This window comes from Triticum urartu, chromosome 6A, assembly GCF_056163025.1.
Source record: "Triticum urartu cultivar PI428250 chromosome 6A, HENAU_Tu73, whole genome shotgun sequence".
NCBI classification, from domain to species: domain Eukaryota; kingdom Viridiplantae; phylum Streptophyta; class Magnoliopsida; order Poales; family Poaceae; genus Triticum; species Triticum urartu.
Window position 1 is genome coordinate 344,684,235 of NC_141878.1, and position 25,850 is coordinate 344,710,084.

The following is a 25,850-nucleotide window of genomic DNA, read 5'->3' on the forward strand; positions in this document are numbered from 1 at the left end:
ACATGTCACTCTTGATTCATCACACATCACGGTACACCGCCGGAGGCATTCACATAGAGTCATATTTTTGTTCTAGTATTGAGTTGTAATACTTGAGTTGTAAGTAAATAAAAGTGTGATGATCATCATTATTAGAGCATTGTCCCAGTGAGGAAAGGATGATGGAGCCTATGACTCCCCCACAAGTCGGGATGAGACTCCGGATGAAAAAAAAAGAAAAAAAGAGGCCATAAAAAAAGAGAGCAGGCCTAAATAAAAAAATAAAAATAGGAGATAAAAAGAGAGAAGGGACAATGCTACTATCCTTTTACCACACTTGTGCTTCAAAGTAGCACCATGATCTTCATGATAGGGAGTCTCCTATGTTGTCACTTTCATATACTAGTGGGAATTTTTCATTATAGAACTTGGCTTGTATATTCCAATGATGGGCTCCTCAAAATGCCCTAGGTCTTCGTGAGCAAGCAAGTTGGATGCACACCCACTGTCGGTGTCAAAACCGGCGGATCTCGGGTAGGGGGTCCCGAACTGTGCGTCTAAGGCGGATGGTAACAGGAGGCAGGGGACACGATGTTTACCCAGGTTCGTGCCCTCTTGATGGAGGTAATACCCTACGTCCTGCTTGATTGTTCTTGATGATATGAGTATTACAAGAGTTGATCCACCACGAGATCAGAGAGGCTAAACCCTAGAAGCTAGCCTATGGTATGATTGTATCTTGTCCTACGGACTAAAACCCTCCGGTTTATATAGACACCGGAGGGGGCTAGGGTTACGCAAGGTCGGTTACAAAGGAGGAGATATACATATCCGTATTGCCTAGCTTGCCTTCCACGCCACGTAGAGTCCCATCCAGACACGGGACGAAGTCTTCAATCATGTATCTTCATAGTCCAACAGCCCGGCCAAAGGATATAGTCCGGTTGTCCGAAGACCCCCTAATCCAGGACTCCCTCAGTAGCCCCTGAACCAGGCTTCAATGACGATGAGTCTGGCGCGCAGTGTTGTCTTCGGCATTGCAAGGCGGGTCCCTCCTCCGAATACACCATGGAAGAGTCTGAATGCAAGGACAGTGTTTGACCCTGCAAAATAAGTTCCACATACCACCGTAGAGAGAATAATACTTTCACAAATCTAATCCGCTGACACGTTTTGACAGTATGACATCACTTCATGGCCCATTTATTATTCGAACCGCTTTTTCTTAACCAGCTCCGCACATATCGTGAGGCGGTTTTCTTGACACGTCTTGTCAAAGCAGAGATCATGTTCCCTTTATCACGGGATTCTCATCAATACGGACGTGGGTAACCCAACCGCGCCATTAATTATGGCGCCTGGGGAATAAGCGGTTTTGCCAGGCAAGTGGGGAGACTCATCGCCTCCTCCGCCCTTATAAAGGGACAAAGATTTACTTTTTTCACTCACGCCTTCTTCCTTCTCGCTTACCCATTCCCGCACACCCGAGCTCTAGCGCCCAAGCTCGCGTTCTTCTTCGCGAACCACTCCAATCATGTCCGGAGCAGGAGGCAAGTGGATGGTCTCCTCCGTTATGGAGGAGAACATCAAAAAGTTACGGGAAGCCGGATACCTAGCTGCGAATATCGCGCACCGGCTGCCGAATGCGGGGCAGATCGTCCCAACGCCCGAACCCCATGAGAGGGTAGTTTTTCTTACCCATTTCGTCCGTGGACTGGGATTTCCTCTCCACCCGTTTGTCTGCGGGCTCATGTTCTACTACGGGTTGGATTTTCATGATCTGTCCCCCAACTTCATCCTCAACATCTCGGCGTTTATCGTCGTGTGCGAGGCCTTCCTCCGCATCAGGCCCCACTTCGGCCTATGGCTGAAAACCTTCAATGTCAAACCGAAGGTGGTGGGTGGCTAGCAAGCAGAGTGCGAAGGTGCCATGGTGGGCAAGATGCCTAACGTCACCTGGCTCGAGGGTACCTACGTGGATACCATAAAGGGGTGGCAATCGGGGTGGTTCTACATCACCGACCCGCGCGACTCCAACTGGGTGGCGGCCCCCAAATTTCGATCCGTAATTCCCACGCGGCTCACCTCCTGGGAAAAGAAGGGTCTGTCCTGGGTTTCTTCGATAGAACTGACCGGACTCCAGACCTGCATCCAGAACATGACGAATAAGAAAATCAAGCTCGTCAACGTGGTCCAGGTTATGCTCTTCCGCCGGATCCTTCCATGCCAACGACGGGCATTTGTTTTGTGGGAGTTCGACTCGGCCCAACACCAGACGCTGCGAGAGCTCTACGACACGACGCACGAGGACGTCTGGAGGGTGCTGTTCAAGGGCGCCGAGAAGCCTCCCTCCCTCACCAAGGACCGCGGACTCAGCGCAAAGCACCGCGCCCATCCGATAGGCTTTTATATCTCTCAGGGTATTTATTTGCCCCGGTTTAGTTATGTGCTGGATCTAAGCTTTCATGTCATTAACAGGACTGGATGAAGATAGCGGAGCAGCTTGATTGCCCATCCCCCCTGCCCGAAGATCCTGCAAACGCTCTTCTAACGAAGATGCTGACTCCAGCACCTTACGAGGTGCCGGAAAAGAAGGCCAAGAAGAAGGCCGCGGGGACCCGAAAGGGTCTCCGACGCAAGGTTCTATCGAACTCATCGTCCGATGAGTCCGACGCGCACTCCTCCCACGGAAACGAGGAGGAGGAGAAAAGTTCTCCCCCCCCCCCAGCTGGGGAAGACAAGAAAAGGAAAGCCGACCCATCTGGGGAGGCAGAAGCGTCCAAGAAGGGAAAGACCCTCCCTCCGGACTGTGCCACGACGGCCGCCGACAGCGGCAATGAGTGGCTACCCAGGGACAAGCCCGTGGCGAAGTCGTAAGTGTCCGGACACCATAGTACTTCATGGTATGTTTTATTGTACTGCCTTTGCTCATGCCGAACATGATTATGCAGTCCGGCCCAAGCTTATCTCGACGTACTCTCGTCGAGTGGCTCTTTGGGTTCGTCGGATATGAACAACGGTTCTCCTCCGATGGCTTCCACCCCTCGCCCTACGGACAACGCCAAGGTGTTGTCTCAAAAGGTACCGAGCCAAGGGGAGGTGATCCTGGGGGCGCCTCACGGTGACCTCCCGGACCCTGGGTACCAAAGGAGCGAGGCTCCTACGGGCTTCGAGTTCGAGCCCCAGCCGGACACTGCGCCGGAACCTTCGATGGTTCCGGACTCCGACAGGCGGTCCTCCATTAAGGGGGGCCAACCATCCGTGCGGGTGTCCTCTGTCCAACTAGAGGCACCGGACAACTTGCTGGAAGCGCTTCACAACGCTTCCATCGATGAAGAGCACCGCACTATCATGAGTGCGGTGGTCAAGAACGTTCAGTCCGCCAAAAACGGACTGACCGAAGCTTGCGTCAGCCTCCTAACAGGCTTTGAGGTAAGCATTCAAAATATAAAAATATTACCGCATAGATAGTAGCCCCTGATGCTTTGTTCGGCGTTCGCGAAGAAAAGCCGAATAGAGTATCAAATGATAACTCAGGAGTCTAATTAGAGTATGTCTATGTGTATGTGCAGGCTTCACTGCTGGCCGCTGCCGCACGTACTGTGGAGGTCTTTGCGCTAAAGCAGGACCTGAAGCGGTTCAAGGACGAGCTCGTCCTTACCAAGAGGCAGCTCGAAGAGAGCAAAGGTAAGATATACCCCTGTCTATATAGTTAAAAAATAAGTTCGAGTGTAAAGTAATAGGATCATCATGGATTTGTTAGGGGCCACGACCGAGGTGGAGACCCTGAGGAAGGCTGTGACGCCCTCGATTCAATCGTACACTAATCATACACGCAAATGTGTACGATCAAGATCAAGGACTCACGAGAAGATATCACAACACAACTCTAGACACAAATTAAAATAATACAAGCTTTATATTACAAGCCAGAGCCCTCGAGGGCTCGAATACACAAGAGTCAGTGGAAGCAACAATATCTGAGTACAGACATAAGTTAGACAAGTTTTGCCTTAAGAAGGCTAGCACAAAAGCAACGTTGATCGAAAAGGCAAGGCCTCCTGCCTGGGAGCCTCCCAACTACTCCAAGTCGTCAGCGGTAGTCACGTAGTAGTAGGCATCCTCCGGGTAGTAGTAGTCATCAGTGGCGTCGTCTGGCTCCTGGGATCCGTCATCTGGTTGCAACAATCGGGTATGGGGGAAAAAGAAGTAGCAAAGCAACCGTGAGTACTCATCCAAAGTACTCGCAAGACTTTCATCAGATCTAAACTAAGTATGCATCTATATCAAAGGAATGGGTTGTAGCTGTGGACTAAACTGCAGAATGCCAGAAGGGAAGGGGAAAGCCTAGCCTATCGAAGACTAGCATCTTCTGGAAACCACCATCTTGCAGCAACAGGAGGGAGTAGAGTAGCATAAATTAAAGTAGTAGAAGTGTTATCAACCTCGGCCAGAGATCCTTTCTCGACTCCCTGTGAGAAAGCAATCCCAGAGCCATACTATCCAAGTGTCAACACATTCCAATTCTCATCACCATCCAGTTCTCATCACAAGTATCCAGTTCTAGTTGTATCGATCGGGATACAACTCCAAGTGTCCGTTACTGTAGGACAGGCTATCGATAGATGTTTTCTTCCCTGTAGGGGTGCACCAACTTACCCACCACGCTTGATTAACTCCGGCCGGACACACTTTCCTGGGTCATGCCCGGCCTCGGCCAAACAATACGCCACAACCCGACCTAGGCTTAATAGAGAGGTTAGCACGCCGGACTAAACCTATGCCCCCAGGGGTCATCGGCCATCTCCCCGGGAACTCCTGCACGTTGCATGGGCGGCCGGTGAGCAGACCTAGCTACCTCCTTCAACAAGGCAGGAGCTTACGCAGTCCAACCCGGCGCGCGCCGCTTAGTCGCTGATGTCTATTAAACTTCGGCTGATGTATACGACGCAGAACGCCCATACTATGCCCACGTGATGGTTAGTGCTATCGGACCAGAGGCCCCTCGGATCAAATATCCAAATAGTAGTGGATTAGGAGCACGCAGTAACGAGCAGAGACTCACGATCGATGTGACCCCGTCGCCCCGTCTCGAGTACTTGCGGCAAGGGCTAAGAATGCCCGGCCACGCCTCGTAAGTATCTCGCGGGCACCTTCCAGGTCAACCCGACTCCACATCACTCGCTAATAAGCTCGCACGGGTACCCCTCAAGGTCGACCCGTCTTTAGTAACATGGCTCAGTGTAAAGTCATAGTAACCATAGTAATTGTGTGTCTAACACCAAGGGAAAAACCTAAGGAATCACCCCCGGTGAATCCCACTCGATGTTATCATCAAGGTGAACGTAAGAGGATCCACCCTCGAGGTTCACACTTGAGGGGTTGCACGACAGAGCGGTAACGAAAGTGGTTAAGTAGGAAATCACCCTCGATGACCACGACCGAATAGCTATACTACAGAGATCTCATCAGGAGTGATGTATGAGGTTCCACCCTCATCACTCGATGGTAACTCTGTATAGTCGAGCAACAAAAGGGGAAAGTGATGTGCGGTGTCGGGGCCTGGACGTCGATCACGTTGATCGAGTCATCGAACATAAAGCGAGGCAACTGGGACAAGGTGGGGGTCACTGATGGATCACTAACCAACCTATGCTAAGCAGTTTAGGATAAGCAGGTAAGGTATGAAAGCAGGTAACAAGAACAGGCTATGCATCAAAGTAGGATCATGCATAAAGCAGTAGCAGTTCTAATGCAAGCATGAGAGGAAAAGAAATGAGAGATATCGGAATGCTCAAGGAGGGTTTGCTTGCCTGGTTGCTCTGGCAAGGAGGGGGGGTCGTCGTCGACGTAGTCGATCACAGGGGCATCAGCAGCGGTCTCAAGGTCTACCGGAGAAGAAGAGGAAACAGTAAATACACGCAAACATAAGCATAACAAGACAATAAGCGGTGCTAGAGGTGTTCTAACGCAGCACTAGGCGACACTGGCGAATGGGGATAGCATCCGGGAAAGTTTTCCCGGTTCTGGACGTCTGTCAGACAGATGAACCAGAGGGGAAAAGTTCAACGTTTGCTATGCTAGGGACGTGTGATAGACGAACGGAGGGCGTATTCGGATTCGTCTCGTCGTTCTGAGCAAGTTTCATGTACAAAGTTTTTCCATGCGAGTTACGGATTATTTAATATTAATTTTCAAAGTTTTAATTCATTTTCAGAAATTTCTGGAATTAATTTAATTCGAAATAAAACAGTAAATGCTTGTCACCCAGTGCTACCCTGGCCTATGTGTATGACAGTGGGGCCAGGGGTGGTCCAGTCAGCTGGGTCAACAACAGTTGACCAGTCAATGCTGACCCACATGTAAGTGTCACATGTGCTAACAGAAGTAGCTAGACTAAAATAAACTAGAGGGGGCCACATGTCATTGGGCCAACTAAGTCTACCTAATACGAGAGTACTAAACTAATCCTAGTACTAAACCAAAGTGTTGGCTGGCTGTAGGCATGCACAAGAGCACGCAACGCATGTGCAGGAGCGTTGGATGCTTGTGTGCACAAATGCATGGCCGTCCATGGCCGAAGCATAGCACGACGAGCGTGAGCAGAAGGCCGTGGACCGGTGACCAGCTGCGAGTATGGCCGGTCGCAGCAGTAGCGGCAGCAGGCGAGCAGTAGGCGGCCGAGCACGAGCAACGGCAAGCGATAGAAGGCAGCAGTAAGAGCAATACGAAGCAGCGGCAACAACAAGCGAAGGCAGCAGCAGCGATAGTGCAGCAGCAAGCAGCGACGGGAACGCAACAGCAGGTGGCTGCGGGTACGCGCGTGTGGGCGCACGGATGGGCAGGACCTGCCGCACACTCGAGGTCGGGTGCGGCCACGGGTGGGCATGAGCGGAGGGGTGAGCAGTGCACGCAGAGATCTGGGCTCCATGTAGATCGAAGCCACAGGCACACAGCTGGCTCGCCAAGGGCACGGGCAACATCTACGCGATGCCACTAGCGGGGCGGCGCGCTTGGCTGGGCGAATGGAGCACAACAACAGCGACAGTTAATACAGCGGCGGCGCTGAGCTCCGGCGGCCATGGAAGCAGCAACAGTATGCACGGAATCGAGACGCGGCAAGAGGGGAAGTGATGAGGAGCTCACCACGGAGGCACATGGAAGCCCGTTGGTGGCTTAGGAGCTGCAGAGGCGACGGATCGACGAAGAACTGCGGCAACGACCGAGGAAGAAGATGGTGTCGATTCAGCCGCTGCGGTGGCTTCGGGCTTGAGCTCGTGGGCAAGGAAGACGAAGAGGACGACGGCGGATCTCCTGGACATGTCGGCGAGGCAAGGGCTCGGTGGTAGGCGACGGGGCCATGACGATGGACTCACTCGGCTTGCGCGAGGAAGAAGAGATCGAGGCGAGGGGGGAATTGGGGAGGCTAGGGTTCCAGGAGGGGTGTGGGGGTCTTATCCACGCGGGGGAAACGGCAGAGAGGCGTGGGATGGCCGACACGGCGCGGCCTCCACGCCATGGACGACGCAGGGGCGTCCACAGTGCCTCCGAGGATGAGGAGGGAGGGGAGTTGGGCTGGGCTGCAGTGTTGCGCGGTTGGGCCAAGTGCACAGTGCAGCCTGGCCTTTTCTTTTTTACTTTTCATTTGGTTTTCTTTTATTCTTTCAAAACTTTTCTATTTATTTATAACTTCACATTATTTTAGTTAAAATAAAATACAAAACTAGTTTCTAAATTAGTATAAGTAAATATACCTCCGCCACAAAAAGTTTGGTACTCAAATAATTTAGTTTGATATTTTAGAAATTATAAAAGCCATTTATATAATCGCTTAAGCCACTGTTTTAATCATTTTTGAGCACTTAAACACTTTAGAAAAATTCGGTTTCTCCACCATAATTACCTATGCATTATTTGGCACAAACCGAACATTTTAGTTTTAATATTTGAAAACTTTTATTGTTTGCTTGATCTTGAATTTGAATTCGAACCGGTTTCGAACTAACGCGAGATTAGCAACAATAATCAAGGTGACGTGGCATCATTAACATGGGATTACTATAGCCTAATTATCCAGGCGTCGCAAAAGCGTTGTCCGAGGCCGAAGACAAGGCGGCCAAAGAACGCATTGAACGGGAGAAACAAGAAGCCCGAGTAGGCGAGGTGCAGCAAGAGCTCGAGGCTCTCGCCAAAAAGCACGAGTCCTTGGAGCTTAACTCCAAGACGCGAGAGTCCGAGCTCGCGCAGGCGCTTGAAAGCGTCCGGAGTGCCAAGGCCGAAGCCCACAAGGCCCTCCAGGAGATTGACGCGGCAAAGAAGATAACAGCGGGTAAGGCATTCAATATGCAAAGCAAGCATGTGAGGGAGACTTTCCTTTTTGTTACCCGAGTTCGGAGCTCTCCAGGAGCGTTTGCAGATCTTCCCCATAGTGTAATGGATGCTGCGGAGTTTTACCGGGCTGAGGAGGGGAGCTCAATGGAGAAGTTGTTCTGGTCTCAGTATACTGGGGCCGAACACCCCGTGTCCTTGAGCGACCAGCTGAAGCAGTTGGTCGAACTTCACAAGGAAGCCGAACAGGCCATAAGGGGCCTTATAGTCCGGATGTGGCTTGGCGAGCCCCTGTCCGGCAGCTTCTTCGGACTGGTGAGGCGGCTTGTGGAAGCCTGTCCACGGCTTGAAGTCATCAAGCGGTCCGTCTGCATCGAAGGTGCACGCAGGGATTTTGCCCGGGCGAAGGTGCACTGGGCGAAGCTGGACGTCGTGAAGCTGGTGAAGGAGGGGCCATCGGAGGGCAAGGAGCCACTGCCCCGAGAATTACTATGAGAGCGTCCTGAAGGGTTCCCGCTTAGTGGCAGATGAGCGTGCCAAGGATGTAATTTTTGAATGAACATGCCCATGTGATCGTGTAATATGAAACGAGTTCTTTTGCGCCATGCGACGCTTTCTTAATCTAAAATATTACCTTATGTGCGGCCGTTTATAAAATCTGAGAGTTGGCCAGTCGTCGGCTTCTACCCCCGTGTAACTAGTACTGGGGTGTTCGGGGTAAATCTGAACACTCTTTACCCCAATTTTGGGTCCTTCGAGGGAGGTGTTCAGCGCAACGAACCAGGCAATCAGACTATAATGCTTTATCACTCTCACTTAGCCATAGAAGTCTATGATTTTAAATTTTTGGCGAAGCTCCTGGTATTCGAAGGGCCGAATTTGGGGCGCTATACACGCCTAAGCCGGACAAGGTCGACTCCTCGCCCGAAGCGGAAAAAGTCTTGAAGGACTTGAGACCTCTCGAACAGCGACCAGTCTCTCGCCTTATCATGATAGTCAGTTTTTTGCTTTCTCTACCGAGGTGCTCGTCCGGAAGAACCGGGACACAATCGCAGTAGTTCTCCCACCGCTACCTTAGCCGATATAGTGGAACGTAAGGTACCAAAGCATGGGAGTCGGGCGACCCAACATTTGACCAAAGACATGATTCGGAGCTGATGCATATAATGCTATAAGTTCGGGGTGCCGCACTATCGAAAGTGTTAGGACTTCTTGCGCCGTATTGTGGGGTAAACGAGAGCCCCTGGCGTACTGACTGTACCCGATCGTGCGGGTGCGGATTGTCGTAGATGGACATGTAAGAGAAAGAGAAAAACTTAAATAATGCAATGACAGCTTAATGATATGCATTGTTATTTGAATAATACGTCGAAGCGTACTGGTACAAACAGTGCAATAAGCATAAAGTAGGATAACTCGAAATGTCCTATCCCAGGGCAAGCTACACATAAATAGTGAAAAGCGGGTATATCAAGTATTACTAGATACCACATGGCGGTTCCCGTGTTCATCTTAGCTTCTTGCCGCCTTGGTTGTTGCTTCCGGAATGTGTCCGGCAATCGGACTGCCGAAAAGGGCTTCCAAAGAGTTAGGCCCTAAAAGATAAAAGGAATGTCAAAAGTATATAGCCCCTGGTGTGGTTAATCCACAACGCGGGGCGTGTCCTGATTGTGCCCCCGCCTATGTCCATGGTATTTTCAATGCGTAGTTATGTATGCGCAGCATGAATTTCGTGGCTGCACTGGGACTGGGACGGGGGACGGATTGCTAGACGAGCTCTGATCGTGCCAGGCGATCCTGTTGCAGCTTGTTCCGGACTCGCTTGAAGGTGTCCGGGGGCTGTGACGCCGAATGAGTGGTCTGCCTGAACATGCTGCTTTGTGCCTCTGCTGCAAGGGCCGCATTGTGCTCTTCCGTACGGAGCAAGCGTTATGTGTTTCCATTTACTGTTATGACCCCGTGAGGTCCTAGCATCTTGAGTTTGAGGTGTGCATAATGCCGCACTGCATTGAATTTTGCAAATGCTGTCCGTCCGAGTAGTGCATGATAGCCACTCCGAAAACGGGACGACGTCGAAGATTAACTCTTCGCTTCGGAAGTTATCCGGTGATTGAGCCTTTGCAATGGGCCTCTACACCTGGGATGATGCCTTTAAAGGTGGTTTTGCTGGGTTTGATTCTCGAGGGATCGATACCCATTTTCGCATTGTATCCTGATAAAGAAGGTTCAGGTTGCTGCCGCCGTCCACAAGGACTCGAGTGAGGTGAAATCCGCCAATTATGGGGTCTAGGACCAGTGCAGCGGATCCTCCATGGCGGATGCTAGTGGGGTGGTCCCTGCGATCGAAGGTGATCGAGCAGGCAGACCATGGGTTGAATTTTGGGGCGACGGGCTGCATCGCATAGACATCCCTTAGTGCACGCTTCCGCTCCCTCTTGGGAATGTGGGTTGCGTATATCATGTTCACCGTCTTCACTTGTGGGGGAAACCCCTTCTGTCCTCCTGTGTTCGGCGGCCGGGGCTCCTCCTCGTCATCGCTATGCAGCCCCTTGTCCTTATTTTCGGCATTTATCTTGCCGGCCTGCTTGAACACCCAGCATTCTCTGTTGGGTGATTAGCTGGCTTGTCGGGGGTGTCATGGATTTGACACGAGCGATCCAGTATGTGATCCAGACTGGACGGAGCCGGAGTATTTCTTTTAAATGGCTTTTTCCGCTGACCGGATCTAGAGCCTCTGAATCCGGCATTAACTGTCGTATCTTCGGTGTTATCGCTGTTATTGCGGCGCTTTGGTCTGTTACGATGCTGCCTACCGTTAACATCTTTGGTCTCCGAGGTATCCGGATTCCTTGATGTGTTGTCGTTGCGAGCCAGCCAGCTGTCCTTGCCCGCGCAAAAGCGGGTCATGAGTGTTGTGAGGGCTGCCATATGGTGAGCTGGCGGTCCAGTGCCCCGAGGGCGGTGGATCCTGTTCGTCTCCGGCTTCGTCGTCCATACCGTCGAAGTCTTCGGAGCCGAAGTCGAGTATGTTGGTTAAGTCGTCGACATTGGCTACTAAGTGGGTGGTGGGTGTGCAGCGAATTTCTTCGTCGTCCGCATCCCATTCTAGCCGGACATAGTTCGGCCAAGGTTCTCCTGATAGGGAGAGAGACCTTAATGAATTTTGCACATCCCTGAAGGGTGAGTGCTGAAAGATATCCGCGAAGGTGAACTCCATGATCGGCGCCCAGTCGGACTCGACGGGCACGGATATGAGTGGCTCGGAGTCCGTGGCCGGAGATGAATCCAGTGGTCTGGCGACACGGCTCTCGTAAGGGGTGAAGTCAGTATCCGGTTGTATCGCCACTGAGAGTGCGACCTCCATGGCAGGATCCATCCCTCTGCTCTTGGATGGCGTGACTTGCTTCGGATTGATGGGTGGAGTAGCTGCGGATGTGATCTCCCGAACACTGTCCGACGACAGAGTTACGTCTTGCTCGTCGTGACTGTGCAACGCGTCCGACATGGGCTCGAATCCGTAGAAGATCAAGTCTCCGTGGATATCGGCCATGTAGTTCAAGTTTCCAAATCTGACCTGATGGCCAGGGGCGTAGCTTTCGATCTGCTCCAGATGGCCAAGCGAATTGGCCCGCAGTGCGAAGCCGCCGAATACGAAGATCTGTCCGGGGAGGAAAGCCTCACCCTGGACCGCATCGCTAGCGATGATCGGAGGAGCCATCAAGCCTTATGGTGATGACATAGTGGAACTCTCAATGAAAGCACCAATGTCGGTGTCAAAACCGGCGGATCTCGGGTAGGGGGTCCTGAACCGTGCGTCTAAGGCGGATGGTAACAGGAGGCATGGGACACGATGTTTACCCAGGTTCGGTCCCTCTTGATGGAGGTAATACCCTACGTCCTGCTTGATTGTTCATGATGATATGAGTATTACAAGAGTTGATCTACCACGAGATCAGAGAGGCTAAACCCTAGAAGCTAGCCTATGGTATGATTGTATCTTGTCCTACGGACTAAAACCCTCCGGTTTATATAGACAACGGAGAGGTCTAGGGTTACACAAGGTCGGTTACAAAGGAGGAGATATACATATCCGTATTGCCTAGCTTGCCTTCCACGCCAAGTAGAGTCCCATCCGGACACGGGACGAAGTCTTCAATCCTGTATCTTCATAGTCCAACAGTCCGGCTAGAGGATATAGTCCGACTGTTCGGAGACCCCCTAATCCAGGACCCACTTAGTTTCTTTTTGAGCTTTCATACACTTATAGCTCCAGTGCATCCGTTGCATGGCAATCCCTACTCACTCACACTGATATCCATTGATGGGCATCTCCATAGCCCGTTGATACGCCTAGTTGATGTGAGACTATCTTCTCCTTTTTGTCTTCTCCACAACCACCATTCTATTCCACCTATAGTGCTATATCCGTGGCTCACGCTCATGTATTGCGTGAAGATTGTAAAAGTTTGAGAACGTCAAAAGTATGAAGCAATTGCTTGTCTTGTCATCGAGGTTGTGCATGATTTAAATATTTTGTGTGGTGCAGATAGAGCATAGCCAGACTATATGATTTTGTAGGGATAACTTTCTTTGGTCATGTTATTTTGAGAAGACATAATTGCTTATTTAGTATGCTTGAAGTATTATTATTTTTATTTCAATAATAAAATTTTATCTTGAATCTTTTGGATCTGAACTTTGAGAATTATGTTAGGAAGCATTCCACATAAAAAAATCTGTTTTTATCATTTACCTACTCGAGGACGAGCAGGAATTAAGCTTGGGGATGCTTGATACGTCTCCAACGTATCTATAATTTTTGATTGTTCCATGCTATTATATTATCTGTTTTGGATGTTTATTGGGCTTTATTATGCACTTTTATATTATTTTCGGGACTAACCTATTAACCAAAGGCCTAGTGCAAATTGCTGTTTTTTTTGCCTATTTCAGTGTTTCGCACAAAAGGAATATCAAACGGAATCCAAATGGAATGAAACCTTCGCGAGGATCATTTTTGGGACAAACGTGATCCAGGAGGCTTGGAGTGGATGTCAAGAAAGAAGCAAGGAGGCCACGATGCAGGAGGGCGCGCCCACGGGGGCCAGGCGCTCCCCCACCCAAAGTGGGCGCCTCGCAGCTCCACTGACATACTTCTTCCTCCTATATATACCCATATACCCTGAAAACAACCCGGGGCACCACGAAACCCTATTTCCACCACCGCAACCTTCTGTACCCGTGAGATCCCATCTTGGGGCCATTTTCGGCGCTCCACCGGAGGGGGAATCGATCGCGGAGGGTTTCTATATCAACACCATAGCCTCTCCGATGATGTATGAGTAGTTTACCACAGACCTTCGAGTCCATAGTTATTAGCTAGATGGCTTCTTCTCTCTCTTTGGATCTCAATACAAAGTTCTCCTTGATTCTCTTGGAGATCTATTCGATGTAATACTTTTTGCGGTGTGTTTGTCGAGATCCGATGAATTGTGTCTTTATGACCAAGATTATCTATGAACAATATTTGGTTGTTCTCTGAATTCTTTTATGCATGATTTAAATATCTTTGCAAGTCTCTCGAATTATCAGTTTGGTTTGGCCTACTAGAATGATCTTTCTTGCAATGGGAGAAGTGCTTAGCTTTGGGTTTAATCTTGCGGTGTCCTTTCCCAATGACAGCAGTGGCAGCAAGGCACGTATTGTATTGTTGTCATCGAGGATAAAAAGATGGGTTTTACATCATATTGCTTGAGTTTATCCCTCTACATCATGTCATCTTTCCTAATGCGTTACTCTGTTCTTATGAACATAATACTCTAGATGCATGCTGGATAGCGGTCGATGTGTGGAGTAATAGTAGTAGATGCAGAATCGTTTCGGTCTACTTGTCACGAACGTGATGCCTATATACATGATCATGCCTAGATATTCTCATAACTATTCATTTTTCTATCAATTGCTCGACAGTAATTTGTTCACCCACCGTAGATTATGCTATCTTGAGAGAAGCCACTAGTGAAACCTATGGCCCCCAGGTCTATTTTCCATTATATTATTCCCCCAACAACTAGCCATTTCTGTCGCCGTTTATTTTGCAATCTTTATTTTCCAATCTATACCAAAAAAATACCAAAAATATTTATCTTATTATCTCTATCAGATCTCACTCTCGTAAGTGACCATTAAGGGATTGACAACCCCTTTATCGCATTGGTTGCGAGGTTCTTGTTTGTTTGTGCAGGTACTAGGCGACTTGCGTGTAGTCTCCTACTGGATTGATACCTTGGTTCTCAAAAACTGAGGGAAATACTTATGCTACTTTGCTGCATCACCCTTTCCTCTTCAAGGGAAAACCAACGCATGCTCAAGAGGTAGCAGCTATACGTGTGTGTACACGATATATACGGGACTGCGTGACATGCCACGTTTGCACCTCTACTACGACACGCGTCGCTCCTTACTCGGTCATAGTTCATCGCTGCAGAGAGACTGATCGACCAGTATGCACGTACACATTCACAAGAACGTTATATATGCTTTGACCGGGTGGGTCCTAGTTGTGAGGGAGGATAAGGATGAACTTCCTTGTGTGCGAAGATATAACTGGTGGGTCCTAACTGTCAAGGGAAGAATCATTTTTCCCGTAGTATGGACGCACTTCCTTGCGTGCGAAGATGTAGCTGGTGGGTCCCAGCTGTCGGGGGGGGGGGGTGTTTTTTCGCAAAATACGATGGCCCTTTCGGTGGGTCCCCACTGTCAAGTGGAGGAATCATTATTTTGCACGTAATAAGGAGGCACTTCCTTGCTGCGGCCATGGACCTAGCTATCAGCCTCTCCACATACAGACCTCTTCTGATGGAAGTCATTCCTTGACCATGTTGACCATGCTGCGTCGAGAGCACCAAGGCTGGGACGACGGCGAGGCCTAGGAAGGGAATGACTAGGAGCCTGGGAAGACTCGGCAATTGTTTCCCACACAGAGGGGAGTATGAGGGTTTACTGCTTCGGCTGTGGTGTGAGGCTGCCGTCGCTAGAGAATAAGAGGAGGTGTCGGTGAGTACAGGGATGGCTAGGCTAGCAATGGTAGTAGGGTGGGGCGGTGAGGCCTGCGCGGCAGCATAGCCAGCCACGGGACACACGAGCAGGTGGCACGGCCGGTGATGGTTTGGGCGGCTGGAGCAAGTGGACCAAAGGTTGAAGAAGCATGACGGGCGTTGGATGGACATTGTACGGTCACTGCAGCTAGAATCGTTTATATTGACTAAGTTGACAAATCATGCATCCTCGTCAACTTAGTAGGCCCAGATGTCAGCCTCCAAATAAGGTGGGTCCCAGCTAGCATGGGGAGTATTTTTTTGTGCGTAATAAGGAGGCACTTCTTTGCGTGTGAAGAGATAGCTGGTGGCTCCGAGCTGTCAGCGGGAGCAATGTTTTTTTTCACAAAATACAGAGGCCCTTTCGGTGGGTCCTCACTATTAGGTGGAGGAATCATTATTTTGCACGTAATAAGGAGGCACTTACTTGCGTATGGTCGTGGACCCACCTGTTAGCCTCTCCACGTATAGTCCTCTTCTGATGGATGTCATTCATTGACCACATTCACCACGCCGATAGCACCAGGGCGGTGGACGACGACGAGGCCTAGGAAGGGAACGACCCGGAGCTGGGGAAGACTCGGAAGTGGTTGCCCACGCGGTGGGGAGTACGAGGGTTTAATGGTTCGACTATCGTCGCTGAAAAATAACATGAGGTGTGGGTGAGTAGAGGAATGGGCTGGCCAGTGATGGAGTAGGGTGGGGTGGTGCGGCCTGTGCGGCAGCACAGCCAGCCACGGGAGGCGGGAGCAAGCAGTCCCACCGTCACTAGTTTGGGCAGTTGGAGCAAGAAGATCAGATATTGAAGAAGCAGCATGGCTGTTGGATTGACATCCAACGATCACTGTTGCTAGAATCGTTTTGGGTCTAAGTTGACAAAGCCTTTTGTACATGTCAACCTAGTAGACCCACAAGTCAGCCTCCAAATCTGTCCCAAGCAGCATATAGTCCAAAATTTCTAGCCATATTCAAATTAATTTTAAAATTAAACATGCCATAATTTAAATCCAATGAAATTTTACCTGCACAAAAACAATGAAATTTAAAATATAAAAATCCGAAAGAAAAAAGTATTTTGGAACTAATTGCCTGTTTGTTGTATTTTTTTCATTTTGCAGCCCATTTCTTATTACTCATAGCCCATTTTATGGGCAAGCCCGAATGCATCCCTCCTCGTCTTGAAAGATTTTCGGCCCAGCAGGGCATAGAAAAGCAAGTAGGCCTACGTTGGTTATTCTGCAAAAGACAAAATAGTTGGGCTAGCCATTTTTAGAAAGGATAAAAATGGGTTGGTCACGTGGTAAACATATGAAATAAAAGCCTGGGCTAGACAGGCCATAGCTCCTGCACAACCCAGTTGATACCCTTCTCCGTCCTGAAAACAAAAAAATACTACATGCGCTGTTGGGTCCCGGGTGTCTGCCGCTCCTTGTGTAGTTATCTCGCTTATTTACTATGTTGACAGTAGCGTGCGACCCAGATGTTAGGAAACCATTAGGATGAACCCTTTTTTCTTGTAATAAAGGAGGCACTTGCTTGCCTACTGCCATGATCCTGGTGGGTCCCTACTGTCATCCTCACCATGTAAAATCATCTCCTTATTCCTCTCGATTGTTGACCATCTTGACAACACGAGAGGGCGGTGCCGCGATGAGCGAACCAAGGCGGAGGACGATGGTGAGGCCTCGGGCGGGAAGGAACAAGAGCCAGGGAAGATGCACAAAGTTTTAGGGTGCGATGTGGCCATGATGCGTGCGCGGCAACACAGCCAGTCGTGGGAGGCGGGAGCAGGAGGTCCCATCGGTGCTGGTTTGGCTTTAGCGGATGGAGGAATAAGGGACTGAAGAAACACAATAGACATTGAATGTCAATCCGACGGTCAAGGTTGGCACAATGATTTGTTAACTAAGACGACACCATGTAGCATACTTTTTTATAGGAAGAAAAGAAAAACTGGGCTCGTTCGCCAGATAACATTCCGGAAACTGTGACCATTTGATCTTGCGTCGCAACTAAAATTGCCAGGAAAATGCATTCGTTTGCCGTCCTCCTCCCACGGAACGTTCGCCACATAAGTGACTAGCACCCTTGGTTTTCAACCGAGAGGTCTTGGGTTCGTGTACCAGGAACCCTCAATTTTCTCCACCTTCCTTCCTCGCAAAAAGAAAAAAGAAAATCAAAGACTTGAGATGGCATACAGAACAAGCTAGTGTGCTAGTAAAGACACATTACTGAGTTTTAGAAAAAGAGAGACATGCTCCTGTAGCTGGTTCAAATCCAAACCTAGACTATGACTATATATGGTGCTATGCTACTCTGCATCTAATGAAACTGACATATCCAATATTTGCTTCTCCTCTTCTCTACTTACTCTGCCTAGCATCAAAAGCTCTGACCGCAGCAACCATGTCCGCTGGCGGCTCGTCCACCTTCTCTTCAGCAGGCAAAAACCAGATATGCGCTAAGTCGCCACCCATACCATCGCCTGTGTGTCTCATCACATCCCCGCCGGCACACGCACCGCAGCCGGTTTCTCATCGCAACCCGCTGTCATTGGTGTGGTGCCACCACTGCAACTCACGGATAGTCATCCGTCGCGTCTCAACCACAATCCTCAACCCTGGCCGAGTCTTCTACAAATGCCCGAATCATGGGGTAATAATATGTTGAAGTGTTGTTCGGCTGCTTTCAGTTGATATTTTTTTAATAGTTTGGTTGATGATCTTCCAATTTGATTTATGCAGAAAAGGGAATATTCGTATGATTTGTATTTCTGGGAACTTGCTGATTTTGGGGAATGGAACTACGCTAATTATTTGGTTAGCTGAGCAATCCCAATACCAGCAGGTTGGGGTGTTGGACAAGTAACTGAACGGTCAGCAGAAGAGGAAGATGCAGAGCAGTAGGATAAAGATGCAGTTCCTATGATCATGGCCAAGCAACAATTGATGAATGGCCTTGACAACAATGAGGAGATGAAAGAGCTGGTGAAGATAATGGGAAAAATCAATGTGCTCTGTAGGATGATTGTCTCTTTATTTGCAATGTATGTAGCACTCATGATGTATTCAGTGGCTATGACATGATCACTTTGCTAAAACTAGTAATGAATGAAACCTATTTAGCAGGCTAGGTGTAGTGTTGTGAACATCTAATGATTTCTATTAACGGAAATCGGGGGTTATCACTTTTTGCTCATAAATAAATAAGTAGCACAGGCCCTTTTGCTAATAAATAAATTAGCAGAGGCCCTGTCGGGTCAGCTTCGTTCCCATTCGAAGACGTAGAGCAAATTGCAGTCCAACATCAAACTATGTCATCAAATACAAGTTTCACAGCCAAATATGAGTACAACTAAACAACAATGTCATCATGTTTTAGTCGTCATACAATCACCAAACACAAATCAACATACATAATAAGTGATGTTCTCACATCAAAATACTAAACAACTTCATTAGGTTTCAGTTGTCATAGCAAACACAATTTCACATAGTAGATAAAAAGTCGTCTTCTGACAGGAAAATACGACAAAAGCAATCTAATCATCATCTGCAGCAGCAGTGTCAACATCTTTGCCACGTGTATCAGTCTGAACTGTAATTCCCCACAGTGTCATCTTCTTCTTCATCCTCAATGTCCTCGAACGTTGGCGTCTTATTGAGCAACTCTCGTATGTCCATAGCCCGACAGGCAATCTTTTCGCCAACGTCATTGACGTGATGGTTCTCAAAGATATTAGGAACATCTGTGGAATCTTCTACATCAGGAGCAGTGTAAGCATCATCTTGTTATGCAAATTCATTAAACGAATTCCTCTGCTCAAACCTTTGGAATACTCTCCAGTCATCGCTATGTGCATATGTGTCTTCCAAGAAAAATATTTGTGTTGCTTGATTTGCCAAAATAAAAGGCTCGTCGGTCTGGTACGCCGCTTAGGGAGTCCTGGATCAGGGGGTCCTCGGGTGTCCGGGCTATTTGATATGGGTCGGACTAATGGGCCGTGAAGATACAAGCAGAAGACTTTCCCCCGTGTCAGGGTTGGACTCCTATATGCGTGGACGGCAAGATTGGTGTCCGGATGTTATTTCCTTCCCCCACAAACCAACTTTGTATAACCCTAGGCCCCTCCTGTGTGTATATAAACCGGAGGATTTAGTCCTTAAAGACTATCAGAATTCTCATAGGCTAGACATCTAGGGTTTAGCCATTACGATCTCGAGGTAGATCAACACTTGTAACCCCTATACTTATCGTATACAATCAAGCAAGACGTAGGGTTTTACCTCCATTAAGAGGGCCCGAACCTGGGTAAACATTGTGTTCCACTTGTCCCTTGTTACCATCAATCCTCAGACACACAGTTTGGGACCCCCTACCCGAGATCTGCCCGTTTTGACACCTACATTGGTCCTTTCATTGAGAGTTCCATTGTGTTGTCAATAGAAGGACCGATGACTTGCCTTGTCATCAACAACGACATCGCTTCTGGAAGGAGCCTAACTTCAGGACAAGCCCTCTAGCTTGGTGGTTTCACCATGGGCACCCACACGGCCGTCGAGCCGACGATGCCCCCGTGCCAGCCAAACATCACCTCCGCATCGGCCTTGAACACTCCGAAAAGATGGACCCGGCGGATGTCTCATCCTTAAACGAGCTGCTAGATCGCATTGCTACCCTGGGGCTTGCAACGGATTATGATCAGATCGGGCTCAAGCCTGATCAGAGGGAAATCAATTCCCCGCCGATCACCCATCTGGTAGTGGTCGTCGAGGAACGAGCCGAAAACACTTCTTCCCCTAAGTTAAAAACCAGCTATGTTCGGATCTCCGAGCCCCTCGAGCTGGACACCCTCCTCGGGATGAGACTTCACGTCCTCCGAGCTTAGGGTTGGACATAGGGCCTGGAAAGCACTTGGATCTTCCTAGACCCGAACTGGTGACCTTAGAGATTTTTCAAGCTCCAGATTCAATCTTGGGTCGGGGTTCGGGTTTTAGCCCGCCCACCCAGCACAATCAATACTCTCCAAGTAATTCAGGCCCTCCAGACAAACGTGACCTAATGTATGTACGGCAGCAACCTCACGAAATGGTGCATCACTTCAGGGTCAGATTCCTCCTTGTTAAAACAAGATTAAAGATTGCTACGATGACGATGCAGTTTTGGTCTTTTACCGTAATTGCATGGACGAGGGAATTCTGAACTCCCTCAACCGCCGTCGCATATAGAACTTCATGGAATTATCACTTAGTATAGAAGTACTGCGTGATGGAAAGCGCATGGAAGGCCTAGAAAGCCTGGTGGAAACCCGCTGCCTTTAAGCGGTCCACCATATGGGCAGAACGGATACACCCTGACGAGGCATCCGATCATAAGCCCATCGGCAAGAAAAACAAACCCTTTATGGGATACAGAACAGTTCTTGACGAACTCCTCGACAAACCCTATCAGATGCATGCAACGCCGAGCACTGAACCAAATCACATCCTTCGGGCATGTTGGGTACTAGGGCAAGTGGCTAAAAGCAGTGAGGCTATCCTCACCAACACTACTCCAAAGAATCATTCTCTGGAGGATGGCGATCTTAACGCCTTTACGGTCTTCGAGACTGATGTCTACTACACAACTTGTTCTTGTAGACTCGTGTTGGGCCTCCTAGCACAGAGTTTTGTAGGACAGTAGCAATTTTACCTCAAGTGGATGACCTAAGGTTTATCAATCCATGGGAGGCGTAGGATGAAGATGGTCTCTCTCAAACAACCCTGCAACTAAATAACAAAAAGTCTCTTGTGTCCCCAACACACCAAATACAATGGTAATTTGTATAGGTGCACTAGTTCGGTGAAGAGATGGTAATAAAATCGTAGTAATGATAGTAGATATTGATTTTTGTGATAGGAACAATAAAAAACAGCAAGGTAGCAATTGATAAAACAGAGCACAAACGGTATTGCAATGCTTGAAAATAAGGCTTAGGGTCCGTATTTTCGTTAGTGCAATCTCTCAACAATGCTAATATAATTGGAGAATATAACCATCCCTCAATGTGCGATGAAGAGTCACTCCAAAGTTCCTATCTGGCGGAGAACATCAGAAGAAATTGTTTGTAGCTATTCTTTCCAATAGATCTATCCAAGAGTTCATACTAAAATAACACTAAGTTATTCTTTCCGATCGATCTTTCAAGAGTTCGTACTAAAATAACACTAAGTTATTCTTTTCGATCGATCTATCAAGAGTTTGTACTAAAATAACACCAAAGCAAATTCAGATTCATAATACTCAATCCAATACAAAGAACCTCAAAGAGTACCCCAAGATTTCTACCGGAGAAACAAAAGACGAGAACATGCATCAACCCCTATGCGAAGATAACCCCAATGTCACCTCAGGAATCCCCGAGTTGAGTGCCAAACCACATATCAAGTGAATCAATATGATACCCCATTGTCACCACGAGTATTCATATGCAAGAAATATATCAAGTGCTCTCAAATCCATAAAAGTATTCAATCCGATAAAATGAAATCTCAAAGGAAAAACTCAATTCATTACAACAAGATAGAGAGGGGAAAACACCATATGATCTGACTATATTAACAAAGCCCATGATACATCAAGATCATGACATCTCAAGAACACGAGAGAGAGAGAGATTAAACACATAGCTACTGGTACAAACCCTCAGCCCCGAGGGTGGACTACTCTCTCCTCATCATGGTGGCCGCCGGGATGATGAAGATGGCCACCGGTGAGGATTCTCGCCTCTAGAAGGGTGCTGGAACGGGGTCTAGTTTGGTTTTCGTTGGCTACAGAGGCCTGCGGCGGCAGGACTTATGATCTAGGTTAACCCCGAGGGCTTTTGGAATATTTGGGAATTTATAGGGAAAAGAGGGGGTGTGGGAAGCCACCTATCGGTTCTACATCCTGCATATCTCGTAGTAGGGGTCCTAAGCTAGGCATATTGGAGCGATGGTAACATGGACACTGGATTTTACCCAGGTTCGGGCCCTCTTGATGGAGGTAAAACCCTACATCCTGCTTTTGACTGTATTCAAATGGGTTATAGTACATAGTACATGTATCTACCACGAGATTGTTCTAATGAATATTAGATTGTCTATTGACTAGCCTGGCCTCGGTTTATATAACACACCAGGGGCCTAGGGTTTAGGGGAGTCCTCATCTTGGGTGACAAGTCTTGTGGGATCTCCCTTGTATTCAGCATGGGTTGCCCAAAGTGGCCCATGAGTAAATCGCCATGGGGGTCGCCCGATCCAGCTGGTCGAGATGACGTGGTGAGTACCCCCTAGTCTAGGACACCGTCAGTAGCCCCTGAACCCGTCTTCAAGTTAGGGACGCTCCTCGATTCTTTCGAACTGTTCTTCATCTTCGGTCGTCGGTCTTGAAAATTGGTCCATCAAATCTTCTCATCTTTGATCTTGAGGATCGCCGAATTGATTCCGAAGAATTACAGGTCGGGTATCCGAGGAGCCCCTTTAAGTTCTCGACCTTTATCAATGCCTTGTTATTTTTATGCCACACCTCGGGTTTGAAATTGTTCCCGCGCAGCGGTGCCCTCTTACAACCGAGCTCCAACGCCGAACTGCATTCGAGGTATCTTTTGCAGCCGAGCACCAACGCCGGACTGCTTCCGAGCTCCAACACCGGAATGTATCCGAGATCCATCGCCAGACTGTATCCGAAGAGTCTTTTTATAGCCAAGCTCCTATGTTGGACTATATTCGAGGTGTCATAGATTACCTCGGTCTTGAAAAAGTTAAAAGGGTTCAACCGAGCTTATTGCCGGAGATGCCCTTTATGGATTTAATTCTGATTCGTGCAATGTATTCTCTGCCGAGATGTATAGCCAATATCCCTCAAGGTGAAAAATCTGAGATGCACATTAGAGGAGATAGTGATCGGCAGACGGGCCCTTGAGAGAGGGTTTTGAGAAGTCGCTATAATATATTAGCTTGATGCCAGATAAGTCCCTGATAGTACCTATTGTTGTCCGAAGACGCGTTTGCCCATAGTTCGGTCAAGCCGAACACTAAGCACTTTGAATTTTCTGCATTGAATAGGCAATGCAGTAGCCCTCGAGACACTGGTCGGGTGGCAACACCATATCAGGGGATCGATGTGCCCTTTTAATATTAGTAAATGATAATCCCAAAGCCCAATAGTCCCTGAGCCTTAATGTGGGCATGGGTGGCCGAATTAAGGATTGATATCCAGAGTAGAATCACAAATTATGCGTAATGATTCTACGTATCTAAGTACTCTACATCATTAATGCTTGGATCCGCATTGTACAAAACTTGGATGACTAACCATCGGCTTCAACCTCCTCAGCCAGTAGCTGGGGAGTGTTTGTCCTACTTTACAAAGCCTTTATAAAGGAAAAGATTTACGACAAACAAGGCAATCCGGCCATATGGTTTAATAAACAAAGGTACACTGAGGGATATGTTATGTTACTTTTTAACGAAAGAAACATCGTCTGAAGAAAATAGTCCTGCTATCGGTTCCTTTCTTTGGGTTGTCATGCGGATCATGATTATAAAACCTCACCTCCGATCAATGTGGGAGGAAAATATTGAGGAATTAGTGTGGGGAAAGTTCTCGAACTCTATGGTCTTAATGAACCAAAATTTTCACTTCCATCGTTGCCGACCAATTATATCCTTCGCTAGCTTTCGGCTTCACCTAGTCTGAAGTACTAACTCGGATGACCCGGTAGTAACAATCACAAAGGTGCTCCCTTTACCGCCTAGCCGAAAAATCGGGAATGTAGGGGTAAGCACAGGAGCAAGGCAACCCAACTTGGCAAAAATCTTAAGTCAAATTGATGCATATTTATGGCTTTATAACGATGATTACGGAAGGTGGCCCTTGTATATTGAATACAAACACTGATGATATATGTTTATTTTGACTCCGTTGCGACCGTTTATCAGTTGAAAGTGGCCCATCGTCGGCTTCTACCCCTTTGTAGATGCTACGCAGGGTGTTTCCGCAGTAACAAGACAACCCTTAGCCGACGTCTCAGTGCCTGGAGGCGGTTGTGTTAGCGGAAACAAGGCAATTAGATATGCGGGCTTTGTAACTTTTAGATAGTCATAGGAGCTTCAAACTGAGGAAGCTAGCTACGAGCCCCCGGTTAGTGTTCGGCACTGACCGAAGTCTAGCCATTAACACTTCGGCCAATGTTATGAAAGGCCCATTGTTTAACACGGTGTAATCGGTATCGATCTATAGTTTAACACCGTCATCGGATTGCTGACCAGTTTACGCCCATTGTGACAGTTAGTTTCCTGCTTTCTCCACTGAGGTGCTTAACCATTCGAGTTGAAAGCACAATAGCAGTGGTTCTCCCTTTGCACACCTAGCCGAAAAAAGAGAAACGTAGGAGGCAAGCATATGAGCTGGGCAACCCAACTATTGACCAAAGACACAATTAGAAACTGATGCATATATAGCAATATCCGAGAATGTCTTTGCCGAATCTCTAAAGGTGTCCGGCGTTGCACTACGAGACTTATGCTGGAAACACACAAATAGTTTAAAAGTGCCATAGGTTTGGAAAACCAAAAATTTTCATTAAAAACTTTACACCCGAAATAAATCAAGTTATTTGTTGCCAATTCGAAAATTGGTCTTACTTTTGTGCTTCTGTCGTGCATTGATATAACACATCCGATCTCAAGATTTCAAGCGGGTCAGCCCACGGCTGCAACCTCCTATCCCGAAGGCGGAGTACTGCTTGTTAAGCCAGCTTAGCGAACTAAACTCGAGTGGCTTTAGAGAGAGACCAGGCCATCTAGCTATTGACCGCACACTCGCGTCGAAGAAGGAGTGGAAAAAGACTTTGCAACGACTAGGAAGAAAAGAATTATTATAGAACGGCTCGTACAAATTTAAGAGCCCCTAGTTAACTTGGGTAAAGGAAGTGTTTTTAACAAATACCGTTTTTAACAAACTAAGTTTTTTGTTTAACATAAATATAAAGTTTGGTCGAACCGAACGAGAATTAAAAAAACTGAGCATGGAAGCGACTTAGCTAGTTAATGTGCTCGGTGTCGATGCACGGCCCGAGCTTACGGCGAGACGAGGTCCCAGCCCCCAAGCCAGTCCTGAGGTGGCAGAGCAAAGAGCTCGGCATTCCGAAGTGATGACATAGCACGACCAATGTGGCGAGGTGGAACCCCCAGTCCGACCGTGGCGACGGAGCAGACCAGCAGTATGACGCCGAAGTCCCCGGCGTGGGTTAATGAAATAATGACGAAGCCACGGGTCCAACCGAGGTGGCGTGGTACATCGATACGCCGAGGTGACAGCGTTGTCCAACCCGGATCATTTACCTAGGCATAGAAAATAGTGCAAACCAAAGATAATAGTAATAATAGTAAATTAAAAAAATTCGTTGCATAATTAATAATTTGT

General features: G+C 48.2%; 1 long non-coding RNA gene across 1 annotated transcript; it reads right to left on the reverse strand.

Moving 5' to 3' along the window:
• Positions 1-3,929: 3,929 nt before the first annotated feature.
• Positions 3,930-7,549, reverse strand: LOC147965199 (uncharacterized). Its single transcript, XR_015608194.1, has 3 exons — positions 7,126-7,549; positions 5,793-5,867; positions 3,930-4,154 (listed from the first exon to the last, which is right to left on the reverse strand). It is a non-coding gene; the product is annotated as an uncharacterized LOC147965199 (long non-coding RNA).
• Between the last annotated feature and the right edge of the window lie 18,301 nt (positions 7,550-25,850).